Genomic DNA, 25,673 nt, shown 5'->3' on the forward strand with positions numbered 1-25,673 from the left:
TCAGCAACTCCTAAACAGGGAATTGAAGACCCAGATCAAATCCAATCCTAAAGGGGTTTTGCACACATATCAAGTGACTTACCTAATAGGTAGAAATGCCTTCAAACCATGATAGAGAGCACTCCAAGTCCATCAACTAATCCGATCTTCATCAAGATTCAGTTTCCATAAATAGAACCTCATCATCAACTCTCATGGATTCAAAGCCAGACACCAAGTCCTCCACTGGGATGGCCCAAAGCTGACTTCTTACTTTACTTCGGGTCACTGGACCTACAAATAACAAGGTTTCCGGGTCAAGGTTAGGGCTGGGTTTCACAGAAACAAATAAAATTTCATTAATTTCTTGGAAATTTTTACAAAAGGTTACATCTGTGAAAGCATAAAAGGAAATCCTAGTACAATCTATCTAGGAGACTTTCTTTGCTCTCTAAGTACTCTGACATCCTCCACGACCTGTGTCAGCTGAGCCTCCATCCTCTCCTATCTGACCTCTATCCTCTCCAAGATTGAAGTCATAGCTAACATCTGAGCATACAAGTTCAGTGTCTCTGGAACTGTATGGGATGGACCTCCAACCTCGAAGTGTGATGATGTGGGAATCTTATGATGACCTGGATCAGCCTCAAACATCTTTGCATCCTCTCCTGCTTGGTCATCACTAACTGGACCAACATCCTCCTCGTCCTCTATATCCTGATCATCATCATTTTCACCCTCATCATCATCCTCGCCCTCGGATCTCACAGCATGACTAAGCTGCATCTGTCCGATGGTCCTGGTCCCGATGTCATACCTTAGCTCTCGAGTATGCACCTCTGCGTCCTTTAGTCTCACCCCGAAGTGCCTGAAAACGAGCGTCAGAAGTCAACCGAAGCAAAGGTTCTGCACTCCAGGATGCTCCATTATCTCTATCATGGTGTTCTGGATGATGAAGGACAAATTGATCTCGAACCCCATGTAGATGCGATATGTCACCAAAGCCTCCATCACTGATACCCTATGGTGATGTTTGGCTTTCGGGATGATGTTTCGGCCCACAATGCAACTGATGACTCTGGCAGAAGGTGTCATCCTAGCATTGGTAGTGGACTGTAACACCTCGTGTCATCCCAAAGAGTAGAGCAAATCTCATGAAGCTCGTAGGGAAGTAGAAAGGAGTCTACCTCGGCACCCATAGGTATCCATATGTACTCATGTGGATAGAATGGTACTTGGAAAATCTCTGCTAGTGTGTTGGTGTTGAATCTAATCCATGTCTCCCGCACCTGACTCTCGATAACTAACTGAAGGTGATCCACAATCCTGCCCTCAAGAAAGTGGGACATGTTGCTGAAGAACAGCCTCGCTAGCTCCAGATAGACTGGCAGATCCTTAGTGAATAGATGTGTCCACTGCATGATACAAACCTTTGGCGAATCCAAAATGTCTTGAGTAGTCGTAGTTGTAGCATACAACCGCACTCTATGCTGAATTGCTCAAAGTATACCTCATATAGGAACTCTGCTTGTGGTGTGACAAATCAATCCCTAAGAATGACGTCCTCACATGGCTCAAGGAGTGGTACTCGACCTCTACCTCTGCCTCTCCTACCACCTACCTATCGTCCTCGTGGTGGCATAGTGTAGATAATTGTGAAATCCCTCATATTTCTAACCCTTTAACCCGTGGTTTCAATACCAAGAACTCGGGCCTCGAGTTGACGACAACTGTTGTGAAATCCAACCCTAACACTAACCCGGAAACCCTGTTGTTTGTAGGTCCAAAGACTCAAAGTGTTGGAAGAAGGCAACTATGGGCCATCTTAACGGAAGACATGGTGCTTGACCCAGAACCCATGGAAATTGATGATGGTGTTCCATACTTGGAAACTTTTCTGAGTTGGAGAAGAAATTGCACATTGATGAATGAGAGCCTGGTTGTTGGACCTAAAGCCTATTTGGACTTGGTTTGAAGGCATCCCTCCATGCTAGGAAAGTTGTTTGATGAGTTGTGAGGAGCCCATCCAAAGATATTGAGGATTGGGCCTTGAAAACCCTATTCTGGAGTTGTTGAATGCATTGACTTGCCAGTCGACCAACCAATCGACCAACAGTGACAGTAAGGTCAAAAGTGTAAAAACTCTGATTTTTTTAAGGGTTTTTGTTCTATTTAAAGGGAACTCCGTGTTTTTCACTCATTTTCAATTCTAAACCTCTAGAGAACGTGGGAAGAACCCTAAGACCTCTCTCTCTTCTATTCTTCGATCTCTTTACTATGAGAAAGGTATTACACTACTCTAATGGCCTCTTCTCTGATTCTCTTAACCTTGGAATGAATTCCCCAATTCACTCTATATTCTTGAAGCCATATGGTGATGTTCTTGAAATTGATCTTACCTGAGATCTTGACTACTCCCTCATTATTTTTCTACCTATCTTGGTGATTTTGGGAAAGGTCTCACACTAGTGTTACAACCTTTTCTTGTATCCCCATAATTGTTGGGTGGCTCTTGTTTCCCCTTTCTACCTTGGGAGTTTGTTAATGGTTGATTTTGGGGGGAAACTCTTGGGTAACCCTCATGAGAGGGTATCCAAATTGGAAACCCTAATTCTCTTTTAATTCGTTGGATCCTCCCCAACATCTTTATTGATTATAAGTTTTTATTTTTCTTGACCTAGGGTGAATCTTTATTCTCCCTAATCTTTCAATGAGGTCCATGGACTATATGCGATGAAACCCTAATCCTATGGTTCAATTAGGATTCTACTTTTTGAACATGTTTTGATGCTTAGACCTTCATGGATAGTCTTAGTATGTTTTTGGGAAACTCCCCTTCGAATTTTGGAGCAATCAGACTTCAAATGAAAAAGTTATGACCAAATTAGGGTTTTCTGCCCTATTGGTCTACTGGTTGGTTGACTGGACTAGGCTGCCAACCAAGCTGCCGACAGTGATAACAGCTTGTTTCTTCATCCGATTTGATTCGTTTGACTTCTAATCTTCTAGGGCTTATTCGTAGTGATTGTTATATGCTTATTTAGGGTTTATTTGCTAGTCTTGGACCTCTCGTCTTTATTCTCCGGAATACTTCGAAGATTGTTTAAGGTGAGGACAGTTGATCCCTAATAACTTAATATACATGTTTACTTGTAATTGATCAGATTGCACGATTATACTATTGTTGTAATAGCTTTCTTATAATTATATTGCTGCTGTAGTTTCTTCAACTACAGTAGTACTTGTTTATGTGATTCAAATATTATGATTGTTTACTTATGTTTTATATTATCTGTTGTGCTTGTGAATGACTGATTTGAGAATGTCATTGCTTAAGTTGTGATTGGGGAATGGGGAATGCTCTTTTGGCATTTCTGTCATTGGACACCAGTGGAGGTTGTATGGGACACATTTCTATGGTGCCCCATGGCGCTTTCCCTAATTACTGGTTGACATACCTAGGGCACATCTAGAAGTGTTAGTTTAGGATGTCCCTGTTATATCAGACCCGATAGGAAGGGAGTTGAGATCGAGCAACCCGTGGCAGCAATGGGGATTTGTGGGTGCTCAAGACCAGTAACCAACCCATGAGAGGACATTGATCACATTGTGGGGGCCATTCAATTGGTAGGGTTGCAGTGGTGGAACGTGGGCTCATGGGCGCTCAAGATCGGTACTCAACCCATGAGAGGACATGAGAATTACATGTTGACTATTTGTGGATGACCAAAAGGGTTGATGAGTCCATAGTCCGAGTTGGTTGTAGCCATAGGATATGCTGTCTCTAAGGAGAAGGACAAAAGGGATCTCCAGAGGGGATCAATGGAAGTATTTGGATCTAAGTTGATATAACTAAGTAGAAGACTTGAATCTGGCTAGGCTTAACCTTGACATGCGTCAGTACTCAGACCAAACGAGGGCGTGAGAGAGTGTTGACCTAAACCCCAGCCAAGGAATGTCGAGAGAGATGCAAGACTCATTGCCAACCGGAGAACCCAAGATACCGAGATGGTTGAGGGAGAGTGATTTTGGACCTTACCCAGAGGAGTATGGTGCTATGACTTAAAGCATGTCTGCCAATAAAGACCAGCATATATAGAGTTAGAAGCATATCTGCATTGTTTGTTTCATATCATATTGCATTCGGTATGATTTGCTATCATGTGTTAATATGTTATTATGGAATGAACTGTTTTGCTGAATTCTTTTGAACTCACTCCTTTTTGCAAAATCTTTGTTAGACTTATCTGCTGGAACTGATGATTATGATGGTCAATACTATGAACACCAAGCTGATGACTCATACGGTACTCAAGGTACTACCTACGGTGACTACGACAGTGAAGATTACTAGTACGAGACTGAAGCTTATCAGGATTAGTTCAACTCTAGCACTTGTGTACCAACGATGGAACATCGTCTCTTTCTCTTTTATTTTATAGATTCGTTGAGACCTTAGTTTAGTTTTGTTTTATAGATTCGTTGAGACCTTAGTTTAGTTTTGTTTTCCCTTCCTATTGATAACTATTTGTAATCTTTCTTTTGCTTTTGATTTATTTTTCGCTGCTATTGTAGAGTAATTTTCCGCTACACTCTACATTTGATTTATTCTATCGGTATCATTTTCCGCACTCTGATTGTATCTTGAATCTTATCTTGATCTTTTGATTAATATAGTTAACTTTGATTTAAATCTTGTTCTAGATTATATTATTGTAAATGTGGGACGATGATTTCCGCGAATACTGGATCTTCGGGGCTATGGATCACACACTCAGGTATGCCATATAGGGTACTGGCTGGGTGGATGTGACGTAGTGGTATTAGAGCCCACAGTTCAAGGAAATCCTAACCACATAAAACAATAATGGAACATTGCTGAGTCATAGATAGAAAAAAATGACTCAAGTATTTTTAGAAGTGAATAATAGAGAACTTGTACTAGAAATTTATTAAATGAAGCATAAGATATTTGTTGAATAATGCACAATAATTATAAGTTAACCAACATCACTTAATGCAATAAAAGAAATTCATAATACACAATAACAAAGTGAAATAAAGAGAACTTTATTAATATTAGGAAGTTTCTACAATGAGTTACATTTAATAAAGCATAAAAGGGAAATCCTAAGTACAATCTATCTAGGAGACTGTCTATGTTCTCTAAGTGCTCTAACATCTCCGTGACATGTGTCAACTAAGCCTCCATCCTCTCTTGTCTGTTGTGTATCTTCTCCTGTCCGAACTCTATCGTCTCCCGAATGGAAGTCATAGATAACATCTGTGCATACAAGTCCGACGTCTCTGGAGCTGTATGTGAAGGACCTCCAACCTCGAAATGTGATGATGCAGGAATCTCATGATCAGCCTCATGCATCTTTGTGTCATCTCCTGCCTGGTCATCAGTATCTGAACCAGCATCTCCCTCATCCACTGGGACATCATCATCCTCATCCTCCGAGTCATCATCATCCTCTAGGCCCAGAGATCTCTCTTCATGACTAAGCCACATCTGACTAATGGTCCTCGTCCCGATGGCATAACCCAGATCCCACATTCACAATAAAAAAATCAAGAACAAGAATAAATCAATGTAAACAATATTAATTAAGAGACCAGAACAATATAACGAAATAACATCAAAGTGTGGAAATGATATCAATATATTTAATCAAAATTTAGAGTGAGGCGGAATATCACTCCACGGTTACAGCGGAAATGTAGCTCAAAAACTAAAAAGAAAATTACAACCGGTTCCAAAAGAAAGAAAGAAATAATCTAACTAATTTAGAGTTTCTTCTACTTTATAAAGAATGTCTTCATAAACATAAACTTTAGAAACTAAGCACGGCCGCTTTCACTCCAAGACAGGGCTAATCCTGATACGTAGCATGATCACACAAGGGATCATCACCATAATCTTTGTAACTGCTAGCACCTTGAGTGACGTATGCTTCATCTGTTTGCGCTTCCTCGTACTGGCCGTCATAGTAATCAATACCTGTAGAATAATCTAACAAATGATGTTGCACGAAAGGAGTGAGTTCAAGAGAATTCGGCAATGCAAGTTATTCCATAACAACATAAATAACATGACAGCAGAACATAGCATGATGCAATATGACATGAGACAGACAGTGCATGTATGAGTCTAACTCTATGTATGTTGGTCTCTATTGGCAGACATGCTTTAAGTCATAGCACCATACTTCTTTGGGAAAGTCTCAGATCACTCATCATCGGTTGGTAATGGGTCCTGCATCCCTCTCGGACAATCCATGGTTGGGGTTTAGGTCAACACTCTCTCACATCACCATTTGGTCTAAGCATGTCAGGGTAAAGCCTAGCCAAATGCAAGTCATCTACTTAGTTATATCAACTTAGATCCAGATACGTCCATTCCGCCCCTCTCGAGATCCTTTCCGGTATCCCTCTCACTAGAGTCAATGTATCCCTCTTGGACTACGGACTCACTAACCCTATTGGTCATCCACAAATAGAAAACGGGAAGCTCTCATGTCCTCTCACAGATATAACTCACCGGTCTCGAGTGCCCACGAGCCCAAGTCTACTATTTGCAACCCTACTAATCGGATCTGATAAACAGGGACATCCTAGCCAAACACTGCTAGACAAGCCCTAGGTATGACAACCAATAATCTGGGAAAGCATCAAAGGGCACCATCGAAAATATCCCATACTATTCCCACTAAAGTCCAAGGACAGAAATGTCAAAAGGACATTTCCCAATCCCAAATCATACCTAATCAACCACATTCCCAATTAAATCATAACATACACAATTGATATCTCATCATATAGAAAGATACATATAAACATGATCAATTGCATATGTAAATGACAAGGATAAGTAATCATTCATGATTCAAGTAATAAAGAAATACATGAATAAGGTACTACTGTACTTGAAGTACTTACAGCATTTTTTTTGTTGGATAGAAAAGGCCGATTAAGGTAGAAGTAAAGTTTAAGTTGTTATTCTTTCATTTGATTTTATCAAATCAGGATCGGAAGAATATGAGTTTTCGGTATCGATCAAATAAACCCAACAATTGTTAGTAGGGGCAATCGCGGGTAATTAAGGGATCGCGGATCTTTTTTACCAAAACCAAAATGTTCAATTACAATTATTCATTGAATATTTATTAGAGCTAGACACGAAATAGAAATACAAAGTTAGGTTAGATCCAAAGAAAATACATCTGTTACATATTGACCTTGACTCTTTGTTTATGAGATCCGGAAAGACACAACTATTTGAATTGATACTTTAGTTGAAATTAATTACTAATTGACATTAACTCTATCTATTTATGAATTCTCTAAGTATTCCAAAACATAAAAAGGGGATCTGCTTAGAAGATCCTTGCCAAAATAGTCTAGGTATAAAGCCAAAGAGTCCTGATCACTCAGGATTGGTCTGCTCTGGGACGGAAGGATTTGAACCTCCGAGTAGCGGGATCAAAACCCGATGCCTTACCACTTGGCCACACCCCATTTTGATTTCTATTTGACACTAATAAACATTAATATCGATTTTGGTTGTTCGTCAATTTCAGTCCAAATATCTAAATATCTATAGAATAGATTAGATTGTTGCTAGGATTTGATACACGTATATGTAGAAATAAACTGAATTTATTGATCATTACTATGGGCTCGTGTGAGTAGGAAACAAAAAATATCTATTATAGTTCCATCATCAGCTATGGGTTTGAATCTAAGAGAAATTCTAGATAATGTTTGCTACCCTGAAATTTTCTTGTCTTTTTTGAATGATAAGGAAGGAAAGAAAAAAAAAAAAAGATTGGGTCAAAAGAAAATGGCATTTTGGAGTTTTATCAACAATTTGCTCGTGTGTAGGGGGGACCCGGTATTTTCTGAATCCCTGTGTAAGGAATTACAAAAGAAATTTTTTCAACAAAGGTGTGAATTAGGAAGGATTGGTCGGCGAAATATGTATCGGAGACTGAATCTTGATATACCTCAGAACAATACATTTTTGTTACCGTGAGATATATTGGTAGCTGCGGATCATTTGATCGAAATGAAATTTGGAATGGGTATACTTGATGATATGAATCACTTGAAAAATAAACGTATTCGCTCTGTAGCGGATCTCTTACAAGATCAATTAGGATTGGCTCTGGTTCATTTAGAAAATACGGTTCGAGGAACTAGCAGTAGCATCATATTAAGAAACTATAATAACAGTAGCAAATCTATGAATTTTCGAAATTAGAAACTAAGATTCATGCAATCTATGTTAATATGAAAATAACTGTCCTTACCTTGATTAACTTTGAAGATATTCCGGGTGAACAAGAGAACGGATCCAAAGTTAGCAAACAAACCCTAAACAAGCATTATACAGTCATTAGGAAGCAATCCTAAAAGAATAGGCATCAAACGAATCAAGACGGACGAAGAAATCCCTTGCTGCCTTCCTGGGAAGATTGGTCCAATCAACCCAAGCAGTCTACCCAGTGAACAGTGCATAGCATAAATCTGATTTTTTATTCGAAACTCATTCTACAAGATCCGAAACACTACGAAACTTGGAGGAAACATCTAAAACAGTAATCTAAGACTAACTAGCATAGATTAGACACCAAACACTGACCAAAACCATACTTACTAATTTGGAAACATGACTTTCTAATTTGGTAAGTCATAGTTTTCAATGAAAACAAGCTATGAACTCAAGAGAAGAACTAGAGATGATAAGATCTCTGTTGCTGCATTATCCTGTTCGTCCCTTCAGCCGGTTCAACCTACAATAATGAGCTCGACCGTGGAGGTCGAGTTCTCACCTCCGACAATCTATTTAGGAATCCGACTAAGGAAGACAAGAAAGTAGTGAACAATAAGAATACGAATAGTGATAGTTCTATTCAGCATACCCTTCTCTTGTGTTGTCATACCTTTCTATAGCTTTTCTATGCATGAGTTTGACTGGGACTCGAACATTAGTTAGTCTGCAATATGAATCTCAGTAATTGAATCCTACTCGAATACGAATAGTTGGATTCCAATTGAATACCGTTTCCTTGACTACAAGTCTTCTTGGAATATGTCTTGCTATTCCGCCGACTTTATCTTGGCCAGTTGGGATTGGTCCGCCCTGGTTGGTCTAGGCGAACTGATTCGGGTTCAACCGAACTGGTCTAGGCTAGTTTATTTTTCCTTTATCATAAGCCCCCCAGTCTCTGAAGTCCGAACTGCAAACTTGTTCGGATTTTAGAGATTTGGTGCTTGAATTATCGACCAACATAACTTAATCTTTTATATTTGAAAAATCTAATCTTTATTTTGCTGACGTCACTTGATATGATGCTGCGCCATTTAGAACTGAAACGACGGTAAACGTTTATTAATGGAACAACTTTACTGACACGTGGCTTGGCATGAATGACGTCTCATGATGACTTTTCAGATTTCAATGTTTTAAAAATTTCAACTGTTTTCTTTACCTTATCCTCTTATCCTCTAGATTGGAATCTTTTGAGGCTATAAGAGATAGGTTCTTTTTGGACCATCTAGGTGAGGATTCCTCAGAATACGTTTGATCAAAATCTTTTATGGAAGTTCTGTAGTCTTCCATTTTGAGACCTTAGATTAGGATCTCCTGAGTGGTATAAGAACCCACTGTTCCTCCGTCACTTCATTTCTACTGAGTTTTTTTAGTTTGTCTGTGGAGAAGACGTAGGTTGTAGAATTTTTCAAGACCTCTTTTCAACCTTCATAGGAGCTCTTTCTTCAATTGCTTTTGCAAGTAAGTTTGTCTTTCCTTCACGGAGATTTTTATCCGTTTTATTTTTTGCTTTGTGCTAAATTCTGAGTGTATTTTCCATTTCCTTTTTCTTGGGCTCTGTTTGTCTTTTCTTCTATTTCTGCAACTGTAACCTTAGCTTCTGCCTAGTAATGGGTGTCAAGAAAATGGCCTCTAAACCTCCCAGAGTTCCCCCTAGACAACCCTCATCTGAAAGCGAAACTGTTCGTTCTTGGAACAGTGGAGCTTCCTCTTCCGGGTACAGTGACACTGAGAGTGACACTTCTGTTGACCCGACCTTGTCTCCTGGTGCTCGTCCAAACCTGCTTATTGATGAGGAGTTTAGGACTTTAAGTATTCGTGCTCGATTTAGTACAAATAGGAGAAAATGGTTAAAAAGTCTTTTTCCGTCTGAGCTTTGCATTTGAGAGAAACCGTTCTAGGACTTCTAAACACATCGACTTTGATCCTAGTAGTTCAGGTCCCATCTTTTTTCCTTCCGAGCTAACTGAGAGTGACTTGGACCTTATTAGACCTCGGTATGCGATACCTGATGACTTTGTGATCAGAGTCCCCACTTCGCATGAACGTGCTCATCGACCTCCCCTGGGTGAGTTTGCTGTTTATGAAGATGCTTTTATTAGTGGTTTTAGGCTTCCTGTGCACCTAGTCTTTGTAGACATTCTTAATCATTTTGGGATGTGCCCAAGGATGATAGCGCAAAATAGTTGGCGTAATATAGTTTATTTTGGGGCTTCTGTAAGCAAAATGAGGTTGGTGTGATTCCGATCTTAAATTTATTCCTTCAATTCTTTATGCATAAGAAGCAAGAGCAAAGTCGTTGGTTTTATCTCTCAAAATGAACTTCTTTGCAATCTGGATGGGAAGGTAATTTTGTAGAAACAGGAACCCTTCCTACAAATACCAAGGGTTGGAGATCCCAGTATTTCTTTGTTCATTCTTCCTCTCCTACTAGCTTTCCGACCTCTTGGCCCAAAAAACCTAGGGAGATTCAAATGCCCTCCCTCCTCTTTCTCGTTCCGAACAAGAAGCAAGGGATCGTATTCGGATGATCCCCACTGAAGATCGGAACTTATTTGCTGTTAATGGATATTGTCCGGAATATCCAAATATCCTCCATCATTGGGGGTTCTTGACTGGTAAGAAGTGTAGCTTCTTTTGTTTATTTTTTTCTTCATCATTTTATTATTTCAAGTGATCTTATTCGGAAAAATGATGTAGTGTTGCTTGGTGAAGAAGATTTTGAAGATGTTGCCTCTAATATTCAGCAAGTGGAGGAAAAACATCCGACCAAGTCGGATAAAGCTCCAACTGGTTCTGTCTCTTCTTCCAAGGGGAAGGCAACTAAAGTTCGTAAAGAGAAACCTACCGAGCTACCTCCCCAGCCATCAAAGAGAGTGGCCAGCTCAGGTGCTAGCTCTGAGAAGGCTTCCAGACTCGATCCTCACCCATCTTTAGGTGAGGATATTTCTTTTAAGGATGCCCCTGGGTCGGAGGCGGGCTTCAAGGCCGACCAACATTCTCCAACCAGAATGGTCGTTGGGTACTAAATCTTATCTATTTGATGGTACTTCTTCTACCATCTCTCGAGTTGCCAACAAATGGATGTCTGGAGTTCTTCTTCCTGCCGATATGGCCTATCTACAGGGGTTTGGTTGTCTTAAGGCCCATGCTATTACTGTTAGGTATGTGATGATCGCTTAATTTTTTGATGCTTCACTCCTTTTGTTTTTGTAAATAACCATTCTTTCTTATGGTTATAGGATGGCTTGTGCCTTAGTTCAATCTGTTGGTCGAGTATTCATTCTTGCTCGAGAGGATTACTTCACTCTACAGAAATCCGATCAACGTGTTAAGGATTTAGAAGCTGAAGTCTCGTCCTTAAAATCGAGCAAGGATTCTTTGATTGCTCGGGAAGCTGAGTTAATAAGTGAGGTTGCTGCTATAAAGGGGAAAAAATGAGGCTATAGAGCACGAGAAATCCTCTCTTCAAACTTGCTTAGATGAAGCTCAAGGTTCCCTGGTCAGCAAGGAGGCAGAGATTTCCAATCTGCAAGCTAAGTTAGAGAGCTCGGACCACCAGATTGCGAAGTTGATGAAGGTGTTTGAGGAGAAATCTCTGTGTGTCTTTGAAGATATCCCCAACGAGCTTCGCTTTGAGGTTATAAGGAGATGGGTCAAGACAGTCAGCTGTAGGAAGTTCATGTCCAAGGTAGCTGCACCGGGATACATCTATGCTCGGCGTCATGCTTACCAAGGTATTATTGCAGCTTTCAAGGATTTGGACCTAGAAAGATTCCAAGACTTGATTGACCTTGGTATCTATGACAACCTCAAGATTCCTCGTCCTCGCTGGTGTGCTAATCGGCCAAGATTTCCCAAACCTCAAGCGGTTGAAGTGGTCGGATTTCTGGATTCTAATTGGGACCCATTGCCAGAGGCTGGAAGCTCGGGTACCTCTTCTTCGAAGAACCAGTCAGACCTTACCAATCCGGAAAGCAAATCTTAGTTTTTGTAATCCCTGTTTGTTGAAACTTTGGAGTTTATTTCTTTTTTGAGACTTTATTCTGTTAAGGTCTTTTTGATATATATGTATGACCTTTTTGGTCCTTATTTATGCAATATATTCAATGCATGTTTGTCGTCTTTCTTTGCTCTTGAGACTTTGAATTTCTTAAGGTTCTTTGGTTACCTTAAGTTTCGATCATTCTTTACCGACCTCAGTTTATTCAACCATAGTTTTTGGTTCTCGATGCCTAAGGAATTTTTAGGTCTTTTAGTACCTAAGGGACTTAGGTCTTTTGAGTTACTCCTTACCGACCTCAGTAAGTCGGTTTTTTATGCCTAAAAAGCTTTTTAGGTCTTGTAGTGCCTAAGGGACTTAGGTCTTTTAGTGCCTAAAAGGTTTTGGGTCTTTCAATGCCTAAAAGGTTTTAGGTCTTTCAGTGCCTAGGGGACCTAGGTCTTTTAATGCCTAAGAGGTTATAGGTCTTTCAGTGCCTAGGGGACCTAGGTCTTGTAATGCCTAAAAGGTTATAGGTCTTTCGGTGCCTAGGGGACCTAGGTCTTTTAGTGCCTAAGGGACTTAGGTTTTTTAGTGCCTAAGAGACTTAGGTCTTTTGAATTATTCCTTATCGACCTCAGTAGGTCAATTTTTTATGCCTAAGAATTTTTTTAGGTCTTTTGGAGTTTAATTCCTGTCTTTATTCCCCCGATCATCATAGCTCGGTATTCTGATTTGAGCTGTTATGATATGCTTGGAGATTCAAAGGATTGACAAAACTTCAAAAACTTTATTCAACAAAACTCAAAGTGTCTAAATCACAGACTATGAAAATTCAGGTATTGAAAACTTCAAAATTTGGTAAGGACTTAATACTGTTCAATTGATAGTATTTCCTCAAGTTGTTCAAGTTCCAGGTCCGAGGTATTAGTTGCTCGGTTTCTGGATCTCGCAATTTGTATGCTCTAGGTGCTTGCACTACGATGTATGGTCCTTCCCAGTTTGGAGCTAGCTTCCCTTGATTTGTGGGATCGAAGCCAGATGATTTTCGGAGGACTAGTTCTCCAGGGAGGTATTGTCGTGGTTTAACCTTTGCATTGTAATATGTTGCAATGCGTCTTTGATATTCTTCCAGACGATATTGTGCTTTATCCCTGATTTCTTCAATGAAATCTATGCTTGCCCTCATTCCTTCCATGTTTGCTTCTTCATTGAACTCTTCTTCTCTGATAGACCCGACTTTAATTTCCACGGGAATTCAAGCTTCGACTCCATAAGCTAGTCGGAATGGGGATTCGCCGGTGGTCATTCTGGCAGTAGTTCGGTAAGACCAGAAAACTTTAGGTAGCTCTTCTACCCATCTGCCTTTGAATTGATCCAATCTTTTCTTCAATCCTTCGAGCATTGATCTATTGGTAACTTCTACTTGACCATTACTCTGTGGATATGCTACAGAAGACCAACGATGCTCTATACCCTACTCTTTACAAAATCGTTCGAACTCAAAATTTTCAAACTGTTTTTTGTGGTTGGTGACGATGACTTTTGGGATACCATACCGATACATAGTATTACGTGTGACAAATTTTTTTCATCTGGTCGGTATTGATGGATGCCAGAGCTTCGGCTTCAACCCATTTAGTAAAGTAATCTATCTTCACCACCAGGTATTCTCTGCTTCCTGTAGCCTTTGGTAGTTTTCCTACCAGGTCTATCCCCCATCTAGCCAAAGGAATTGGAGAGAGAGTTGATGTCAAGGGCATTGCAGGAGAGAGCTGTGTTGGCATGTGCCTGGCATTTGTCGCATTTTCGAACATGTGTTTTCGAATCTTCTTGTAGTGTGGGCCAATAGTACCCTTGCCTTATTACCTTGTATGCTAGTGCTCTAGCTCCTATATGACTTCCACAGGTTCCTTCATGAATTTCTTTTAAGATAATAGCTGCCTCTGGAGCCTCTACGCATCGTAATAATGGTCGAGTCAGAGACTTTTTGTATAACTTGTCATTTATGACCGTGTATTTAGCTGCTCTTTGTTTTATAGTTCTAGCTTCTTTTGGATCCTCTGGAAGTAAGTCATTTACCAGATAATTGATTATGGGAGTCATCCAACCCTACTCGGTCTGTACGTGCATCTGGTCGGTCAGATTTATGCTTGGAAATTGGAGCTCTTCCATATATACGACTGGTTCTGCATCCATATCGTCCGTAGCTAATCTGGATAGAGCATCTACTTGCTCATTTTCCACTCTTGGGACTTGTTTGATTTGGATGTCTTTGAAGTATGGTCTGTCCTGGTCGACCATGGTCAGATACCTATTCATCCTCTTCGCTTTTGCTTCATATAGCCAGTTTACTTGATTCACAATTAGTTGTGAGTCACTTCTGACTTCCATATTTTGGATATCAAGGGCTTTTGCTATGCGAAGACCTGCTATTAATGCTTTGTATTCTGCCTCATTATTTGAGGCTCTAAATTTGAAGCGTAGTGCATATCATATTTGGAATCCTCCTGGGCTAATTAGGAGTAATCCTGCTCCACTTCCTTGTGTGTTACTAGATCCGTCTACCAAAAGTATCCATCTTTTGATACTTTTGGAGGTAGTTTCCTCTTCTTGCTTGTGCTCTGGTTCTGAAGTTTCAAGGATGAAATCAACAAGGACCTGTGCTTTATTAGCTGGTCATGGTCGGAACTCAATTTGATGTTAGCTTAACTTCCGGCCAGATTTGGTCAGTGCAATATTTTCTTTAGAGGGAAGTTTGTTAATATTGCGATAGGATGTGACTGAAAATATGGTCTTAGCTTCCTGATTGCTATGACCAGGGCCAAAGCTTGCTTGTCTATCTCTGGATATCTTGTTTCAGCATCAAGGAGTACATGGCTCACGTAGTAGACAGGGCTTTGTTGTTTTTCTTCTTCTTGCACTAGGACTGCACTAACAGCCATGGGCGAAGTTGCCAGGTAGATGATTAGTTCCTTTCCTGTGGTCAGTCATACGAGTAGAGGTGGAGTAGTCAATTTTTCTTTCAAATGATCAAATGCTTGTTGACATTCTTCGCTCCATTCTAGTATTCTTTTCTTGGAGATGTTTCTTAGAGCCTGAAAGAAAGGAAAACATCTCTCTCCTGATCGGGCAATTAACCTGTTTAAGGCTGCAACCCGTCCAGTGAGACTTTGTATCTCCCTGATGCTTTTTGGTGATTTCATCTCTTGTATGGCTTTAATCTTCTCTGGATTAGCTTCTATCCCTCTTTGGGATACCATAAACCCCAAGAACTTTCTTGATGACACTCCAAAAGCACACTTTTCCGGGTTGAGCTTCATTTTGTAAGTGCGAAGTATATCAAATACTTCTGTTAGGTCTTGGAGGTGGTCGGATTGAGACGTGCTTTTGACGAACATATCATCAACATATACCTCCATATTTTTGCCTATTTGCTGTTCGTATATTTTGTTAACAGCCCTTTGATAAGTTGCCCCTGCATTTTTCAAACTGAAGGGCATTACTTTTCAGTAATAACTATTCCTATCGGTCATGAATGCTGTATGCTTTTGATCGTCTGGGTTCATAAAAATTTGATTATATCCTGAGTAGGCATCCATAAAACTCAGCATCTCATAGGCTGCAGTTGCATCAATGAGTAGATCTATTCTTGGCAAAGGGTAACAATCCTTTGGACAAGCTTTATTGAGGTCAGTATAATCCGTGCACATCCTCCATTTTCCGCTTGCTTTTTTCACCATCACCACATTGGCCAACCAGGTTGGGTGATCAATGGGTTTAATGAATCTGGATTGCTTTAGCTTCTGCACTTTTGTTTGGATTGCCTCATGGTTCTCTAGAGAAAAATTTCTCCTTTTTTGAATTGTTGGAATTGCATGAGATTCGGTATTCAATTTGTGCTTGGCTATTCTTCTGTCTATTGCGGGCATGTCTTCGGCTGACCAGGCAAAAACGTCTGAATTTTCTTGTAGAAATTTGGTCATACCGACTTTGAATTCTTCCTCTTGTTCTGGATCATTGTTCCTTGATCTTCTTTTGAATTTAGTCTAATTCTTTCCAACTTTTCTACTGGTTCCGCCCTTTGCATGGCTTCTTCATCTCGATCGTCCCTGACTTCAACCGCCATGGTCGAGCTTGTTCTTGCCCTTTTTCTCATGTAGTTGGCGTAACTTTGACGGCTTCCCTTCTGGTCGGCGGAGCATTCTCCTATGCCCTTTTTTGTAGGGAATTTCATCTTCATGTGTAAGAATAAAACTACTGCTTCTAGAGCAACAAGGGTTGGTCATCCCAAGATTACGTTATTATAGGCAGATAAGTCTCGAACGACCATGAAATTTGACTGAATAAGTCTATCTCTAGGGTATTTGCCGAGCATTCTCCTATGCCCTTTTTTGTTGGGAATTTCATCTTCATGTGTAAGAATAAAACTACTACTTCTAGAGCAACAAGGGTTGGTCGTCCCAAGATTACGTTATAGGCAGATAAGTCTTGAACGACCATGAAATTTGACTGAATAAGTCTATCTTTAGGGTATTTGCCGATTCAGAGGTCTAATTTGACAGTTCCTTCTGCTCGGGTCGATGACCCTGTGAAAACATATAGGTGTGTGCCACATGGGATGAGCATACTTTCATCAAGCTACAGTTTTCTGAAGGCTTCTAGAGATAGGATATCTGCAGAAGATCTTGTGTCGACTACTCCGTCCCTGCAAGGATGATCATGAAGAGTTTTTACTCCTTCCATGTCTTTGGCCGATAAGGTGATTGGTTCTGAAACAATCTTTCTGTCACGCCCTCCCAGCCGGTACCCTATCTGGCATACCCGAGAGTGTGATCCACAGCCCGAAGATCAGGTATCGAGTGATCAACCTCCCACATAAACAATAACATAATCATGAACAATCATAACATGAGTGCGGAAGATAAATCATAGATCCAATAATGAAAGAATGAATCATAAACGAATCGGAATAATAGACATAATCAGAGTATCAAACAGATAAGTAAAGTGAAGCAAAAATCCCACTTTACATCCAGCGGAAAAATAGCTCTAAAGAATAAACTAGATAAAAGCTAATCCCAGTAGCAAGTACATTGGGTAACTAAATTATTCTCCACTTTGTAGACGACATCCTTGTAGGTGTAGATCTCATAAATAGCACAAGGACGCTTCCACTCAATGGTCGGACTAAGCATCGTACGGAGCATAACCACCCGTGGGATCTTCAGAGTAATTGTGGTAACCGCAATCACCTTCCCCGGAGATATGTCTCTTCGCCTTGCGCTTCCTCATAGGAACCGTCATAGTACTCAAGACTGCAGGATAGTCTAACAACATTGTACAATAAAGGAATGAGTTTCAAAGAAACTCAGAAGAAGGCGATTAAAATCCATAATAACATAAATGGCAGGATTCCGGAACAATCATAAATGCAATATGATATGAGACAATCAATGAATGAATGAATCTAACTCTATGTATGCTGGTCTCTATTGGCGGACATGCTTTAAGTCATAGCACCGTACTTCTTTAGGAAAGTCCACTCACATCCTCAACCATTTAAGATATCTTGGATTCTCTCACGGATCATTTCACCGGTCTTGAGCAGCCGATTGGTAATGGGTCCTTCATCCCTCGAGGACAAACCTTGGCAGGGGGTTAAGTCAACACACTCTCTCACAACCATTTGGTATAAGTACCGGCGCATGTCGGTGGTAAAACCTAGCCAAATGCAAGTCTTCTACTTGGTTACATCAAGTAAGATCCAGATACTTCCATTCCTCTCGTCCCGACGATCCTTTCCGGTATCCTTCACACTAGAGTCGGCGTATCCTATGGCACCGACCAACTCGGACTACGGACTCATCAACCCTATTGGTTATCCACATATGGTAAACGGGAAGCTCTCACGTCCTCTCACGGGTTGGTTACCGGTCTTAAGCGCCCGTGAGCCCAAGTCTAACCATATGCAACCCTACCAATAAATGGCCCCCACAATGTGATTCCTGTCCTCTCACGGGTTGGTTACCGGTCTTGAGCGCCCATGAATCCCCATTGCTACCACGGGTCGTTCGGTCTCAATACCCCTCCGATTAGGGTCTGACATAACAGGACATCCTAGCCAAACACTACTAGACAATCCTATATATGTCATCCAACAGTTTAGGAAGGTGTCCAGAGGGCATCTCCGGAAATATCCCATAATATTCCCGTAGTAGTCCAAGGACAGAAGTGTCAAAAGGACACCTCTCCTTTCCAAACCATACGTAAGCATACACATGCATCAATTCATATCATCACATATATGGTAACTCCATATATGGAAAGAAATCAGTAATTACAATCACTTGTATAACATTGGTAAGTAAATCATTCATGAATCAATTCAATATGAATAAGTAATGCTACTGTAATCAAAGTTATACAACAGTAGTATATCATTGTAAAAATCTAATTTAGGAAACATATTAATGATATTCAAACATAGAAACTAGATTCATGCTATCTATGTAATTAAGGAAAATAACCATCCTTACCTTTTATAACTCGCAAAGAATCCTAAGAAATCAAGTAAGATCTTGGCAAACTTGAGAAGAAGGTCCTAAACAAGTATATACAACATATTAGGAAAGATCCCTAGCAGAATATATATCAAAATATCCGAAACAGACCAATTCTGGAGTTGCTGTACTCATTGGTCGAGTGGATTGGTCGAGTGGTCCAGTCGACCAATCAGTCGACCAATGCAGACAGTAGCTTATAAAATCAGAGTTTTGAGATATGAAATCCGAATTTGGTGGTTCAAAAGGGTACTAATCAAGGGGTAGACTATATCAGTAGTATTCTAACATAAAGGGGACCTCAAACACTAATCAAATCAAGGTATCAAGATCCAAATTAGGAAACAAAAAGTTACCATAAATAAATCAAACATGGATCTTGATGAATTTTGAAATAGAAAACAAGGCAAGAACTATAGGAGGATGGATCATTGCTTTCGGTAATGAAAACATGAAAACATGCATAGGTCTTCATGGAATAAGGCTTAGAAGCATAAATCTAAATAAGGAAATAAAACCTACCATATATGTACTATCATGCATCATGAAGAACACATAGTAAGGTAGAAGAGAACAACTAGAATTCTATGGATTATGGATCATGGAAAGAAAACACAACCATTAACCACTAACATGATCAATGAAAGAAGATCCAAAGAGATCGGAATTCAGATTAGAAGATTAACAGAGATTAAATCATAGTTTGATCATGAATCCTTCAAAAGCTTGCAATGATCATGGTTAAGATCATTGTTCTAGCCTTAAATCCTTAGGATGATCATGAGAACATGTTCAGAGATGTTTGCAACAGAGAATGCAGCATCTCTTCTACTGTCTCAACTCAAAAAGGAAAGAAAAACAAAGATGGAGGAGAAGAAGAGAGAGTAGACATACCTTTTGATGCAAAAAGAAGAGTTCCGACGAAGATCCGCCAAGAAAACTCCAAGGATGCAAGAGAGATGACTTGCAGAGGTCTTTGGTCCGTTCCAGAGGGTTTGGAGGCAGCAAATACGAAGTGGACTCGAGGTTAGACTTAAATAGAGCAAGAATCAACCTAATTGCCAAAGACAAGCACCCATTGGTCGAGTGGATTGGTCGATCGGCCCAGCCGACCAATCAGTCGACCAATGCCGACAAAGAAGGCCAAAACAGGGAATTGAAGGTCCAGATCAAATCCAATCCTAAAGGGGTTTTGCACACAAGTCAAGTGACTTACCTAGTAGGTAGAAATGCCTTCAAACCAAGATAGAGAGCACTCCAAGTCCATCAACTAATTAGATCTTCATCAGATTCTCGTTTCCATAAATAGAACCTCATCATCAACCTTCATGGATTCAAAGCCGGACACCAAGTCCTCTACTCGGGATGGCCCAAAGCTGACTTCTTACCTTACTTCGGGTCATCGGACCTACAAATAACAAGGTTTCCGGGTCAAGGTTAGGGCTGGGTTTCACATTCTCCCCCCCTTAAAGAAATTTCGTCCCCGAAATTGAAAGCGTACCTATGCTTCCAAAGAGGTAAGGAAACTTCTCCTTCATGTCTTCTTCCTTCTCCCAAGAAGCTTCTTCAGGGGTATGGTTCTTCCACCGAATCTTCACCAAAGGAATGGCGCGATTCCGCAGCTGCTTGTCCTTCCTATCCAGGATTTCGGCCGGTTCTTCATCATAGGTCAAATCAGCACTAAGTCCTTCAGTGCTTGCTGCAAAATGTGTTCCGGATTCTCTATGTATTTTCGGAGCATCGAAATATGGAACACATTGTGCACACCAGCAAGAGACGGAGGTAATGCTAATCGATACGCAACAGGTCCAACCTTTTCCAAAATCTCGAAAGGTCCAATGTAACGAGGGCTAAGCTTTCCCTTAACATTGAATCTCATCACACCCTTCATTGGTGAGACCTTCAGAAAGACTTTCTCTCCAACTTGAAATTCCAAATCGGTCCTTCTCTTATCAAGATAAGATTTCCTGTCTCGATCAAGGCAGACTTAATCCTTTCTCTTATCATATCTACCATTGCACTTGTAGCTTCAATCATCTCGAGGACCTAAGACTTTTCTTTCAACTGCCTCACCCAAGACAAAGGTGTCCTACAAGTACTACCATACAAAGCCTTGAATGGAGCCATGCCTATTGTTGCTTGATAACCGTTGTTATAGGCAAACTCAACCAAAGCTAGGTGTTCATCCCAATTACCACCCATATCCACCACACAAGATCTCGAGCATGTCTTCCAATGTCCGAATTGTCCGCTCGGATTGTCCATCGACCGTGGATGATGAGCTGTACTCAAGTTCAATTGGGTTCCCAAGGCCTTCTCGCAAACTATTCCAAAACCTTGAGGTGAACCTAGGATCACGATCCGAGACAATACTCAATGGCACACCATGCAGACGAACCACATTATCCACATAAAGCCCGGCTAGCTTATCTAGAGTATGAGTGATCTTCATAGGAATGAAATGGGCTGATTTGGTCAACCTATCAACAATCACCCACACAAAGTGTCATTGCCTTTACTTGTCCGAGGCAAGCTAGTCACAAAGTCCATGGAGATATCTTCCCACTTCCAACTAGGAATAGGAAGGGGTTGAAGTAATCCAGATGGAGGTTGTCGAACGGCTTTCACACGCCTGGCAAGTCTCACACTTGGCAACAAAATCATCAACATCCGCCTTTAGACCAATCCACCAAAAATGTTCCTTCAAGTCCTTGTACATCTTGGTGCTTCCGGTGTACGAAAGAAAGACCGACCGGTGTGCTTCCTTCAATATTTCTTTCTTAACTTCTTCGTTTGTCGTGCACGCACGCCTTCCTCTAAACATCAAAGCACCATCCATGGATATACCAAAGTCGGGGTCCGACTCAGATTCGAAGAAATCTTCTCAACTTTGGTCAAAAACTCTTGATCGAACTCCGCAGAGCAACAATCTTATCTCTAAGACCAGATCTTGCCGTCATGGCGTAAAGAATAAAATCAGAATTCTCGGGGACGATTTCCAAATCAAAACTCTCAATAGAAGACCACAATGGTAAACTCAAAGCATTCAAATCCAAAGTCTTCTTCTGGTTCTTCCTACTAAGAGCATCAGCAACAACATTTGCTTTCCCAGGATGATACCGAATATCACAATCATAATCGGAGACGAGTTCCAACCATCTCCTTTGTCTCATGTTCAACTCCTTTTGGGTAAAGAAATATTTCAAACTCTTATGATCCGTGAAAATGGCAATCTTCTCACCGTAAAGATAATGTCTCCAAATCTTCAAAGCAAAGACAACGGCGGCAAGTTCTAGATCGTGAGTGGGGTAATTCCGCTCATAATCCTTCAATTGCCGAGAAGCATAGGCTACGACCTTGCCATGTTGCATCAGTACACAACCCAAACCAATCTTTGACGCATCGGTATAAATCGTCATACCACCGGAACTATCGGGTATAGTCAAAACCGGGGCACTTGTCAATCTATCTTTCAACTCTTGGAAATTCTTCTCACAAGCGTCGGACCAAACAAACTTCTCTTCTTTCCCGGTCAACTTAGTCATAGGAGCAGCCAACCGAGAAAAGTTCTCAATAAACCTTCGGTAGTAACCCGCCAATCCAAGAAAACTTCTTATTTCCGTTATCGACTTCGGTCTCTCCCAATCAGCCACAGCTTGGACCTTTTCAGATCGACACGAATACCTTCGGCTGAAACTACATGACCAAGGAAAACCACTCTCTTAAGCCGGAAATCACACTTGCTAAACTTAGCAAACAACTTCTTTTCCCGCAACCTTTGCAAAGTGAAACTTAGATGACTCGCATGCTCTTCTTCGCTCTTCGAATAGATCAAGATGTCATCAATGAAAACAATCACAAACTTATCAAGCACATCATGAAATACTCGGTTCATGAGGTCCATGAACACCGCAGGAGCATTGGTCAATCCGAAGGGCATGACTCTAAACTCGTAGTGACCATACCGCGTTCGGAAAGCTGTCTTGAAGATATCACTAGACTTCACTTTCAATTGGTGATATCCGGACCTTAAGTCAATCTTCGAGAACACAACTGCACCCTTCAACTGATCGAAGAGATCATCGATTCTTGGCAGCGGATATCTATTCTTGATAGTCAACTTATTCAACTCACGGTAGTCGATGCACAAGCGCATACTACCGTCTTTCTTCTTGACGAACAAGACCGGAGCTCCCCAAGGTGACACACTAGGCTGTACGAAACCTCTATCAATGAGCTCATTGAACTGATTTTGCAACTCTTTCAACTCAAGAGGAGCCATCCTATACGGAGCTTTAGATACCGGAGCGGCACCAGGGACGAGATCAATAGAGAATTCGACATCTCTCGTCCGGAGGCACTCCCGATAGGTCATCGGGGAAGACATCAACAAAGTCGCAGACAACTCGACTTCGTCGACTCTTTTCTCCACTATACCCTTGCCTTCAGATGAAGCATCATCCACTAGGGCATAGACTTGCATAAGTGCAGACAAAGCACCTTCTTACAAACCCTTCTCTTTTCACCTTGAAATTCAAAGACCGGACTTCCACAAATATGGAACTGAATCTTCTTTGAGGAACAAAGGAACACAAAGCTTTGTGGGCTGTCAACCAATCAATTCCCAAAATAACATCGAAGTCCTTCATGTCAAGAATCACAAAATTGGCTTCCAAGTTCTTCTCACCAATCAACACAGACATTTAGATAACCCCTTATCTAGTTTCACAACAGACCAAAGTAGGTGTACTAATCAATAAACAACTAGACAACTTCTCGTGGATTAGGTTAGTCTTCTTGTGAATGAATGCGGATGACATGAACGAATGAGATGCACCCGTATCAAATAAGACAAATGCAGAAATAGAAGCGACTAACAATGTACCCGTAATCACATCATGGCTTGGATCCCGCTCAAGATCGGAAATACCGAAAACTCTACCAGAGGGAGGAGCAGGAGCACTCTTCACCACCGGGGCAAAGGCTGGGCAAGGTGCCGCTTCGGACAGCACGAGCAAAAAGACCAGCTTGCTTGCAGAGAAGCAAACAGGATTGCCGGATCCAACAGGGGTGGCTGCAACAGAGGGCTTCGAACAAAAGGCCTTGCACTCGCACTTGCACTTGCACTTGCATTTGCTGGTGGTCGGTTTCCGCCATATCGTTTAAACCGGCCGGGCTGCTGAAAACCCGTGTTCGACCTACACTCTTAGCCCGAAAGGTAGGAGTGGGGTAGGGTGTAGGTCTCACATAACGACGGTCATTGCGATCCACCAAACCAGAATTCCTTGATCGCCAAGGCTTTTGCACACGAGCACTTTCCTTCTCTCGTTTCTTCCAACTTCTTCGAGTTCTCGCACCACTTGAGCATAGCTCACTATAGGCCGGATCGTGAGATAAGCTTTAATGGCAGGTGGGCAGTCCTTTGAAGAACTTCTTTGCTTTGGCGAGGTCTTCCTTCAAAGAGTCCGGAGCAAAGAAATGAAGCTCCTCGAACTTCGTTGGTACTCCAACATAGACAAAGTTCCTTGAGTCGAATCATAAACTCAGCCTTCCTTCGCATCTTTCACCGCCCGGGAAAGTAGTTCATACAAAAAGCCTCTTTGAATAACTCCCAAGTTACAACTCCCGCATGCAAACCTTCCAAAACAGACGAGTGGAAATCCACCATGCATCAGCCTTCTTGTTGCAACTTCGCTCAAAGAAACAAAATCTTCTCGAGCTTCCGAGCATTGCAGATGCCGGAAAGCCTTCTCCAACTCACGAAGCCACTTGTTAGGAAACAAGGGGTCCTTGGTAACTCCAAGAAAAGTGGGTACTTGCATCTTCGGAAAACTCTCCATCAAAGTAGTATGAGGAGTTCCAGCTAAACCTCCCGCATTCGAGATCGCGGCATGAGGATTCACATTAGCACCAGCCCGGGTCTCATTATGCAGAGTCATGAAACCCACCAACATCCGGGTTGAATTGAGCCGCTTGTCGTCGCATCATATTGCCCATAATATTGGCAATATCTCTCGAAACTTCCAACATTCGGGGCACCAGGGATCTCATGAGTACCCCGATCAGCATTTGGTATCTCACCACCTCCATGAGGTACTTCACCACCTCCCCGAGGTATTTCACCACCTCCATGACCACCGGATTCACCACGCCCACTTCTCGTAGTAACCATTCCCGCAAAACCGAGAACATCAAAATACCGAATTTCAAGATTCAACATAAACCACAAGTCCAAATGATTTGAAAACTTAAATCATGCTCAAATATATCCATATAGTCATCAAACAATATTCCATAAGGCAAAAATCACATTTTCCAAAAATTCAACAGCAAATGAGGTCACCGTGACCATTGGTCGAGTGGTTGGTCGAGTGACCCGCCGACCAATCGCCGACCAATGAAGATGTAATGCGAAAATTCGCATTATAAGCCTCATTTCCACATTCCAACCTCATTCTAACTTCTTCCAAAGGTGAGAGAGCTCTAGGGAAAATATCCAAGAGTTCCCACAAGTGTTCTTGAGGTGATTTAGTGCTTCAACAACAACACCACAACACACCATCTTCACAAACAAGGTAAATCTCTCATTCTTTCTTCCATTTTCATCTTCTCATGCTTGCATTTCAATAAAACCATGCTTTACTTGTATCCAATGCTAGAAATCATGCTTAGGAATGCTTAGAAACATATTCCCTAGGTATTAAACACAATGACATGCATAGACAACAAGTTTTAACACATTTGGTGCTCATCTCGCAAAGTTTTATACCGAAATCGATATCTTTAGAAAAATTTCGTTTTCTCTCAAACC

The sequence above is a fragment of the Hakea prostrata genome, chromosome 1 (assembly GCF_041222555.1).
Source record: "Hakea prostrata isolate BN-2017 chromosome 1, UWA_Hpros_2, whole genome shotgun sequence".
NCBI classification, from domain to species: domain Eukaryota; kingdom Viridiplantae; phylum Streptophyta; class Magnoliopsida; order Proteales; family Proteaceae; genus Hakea; species Hakea prostrata.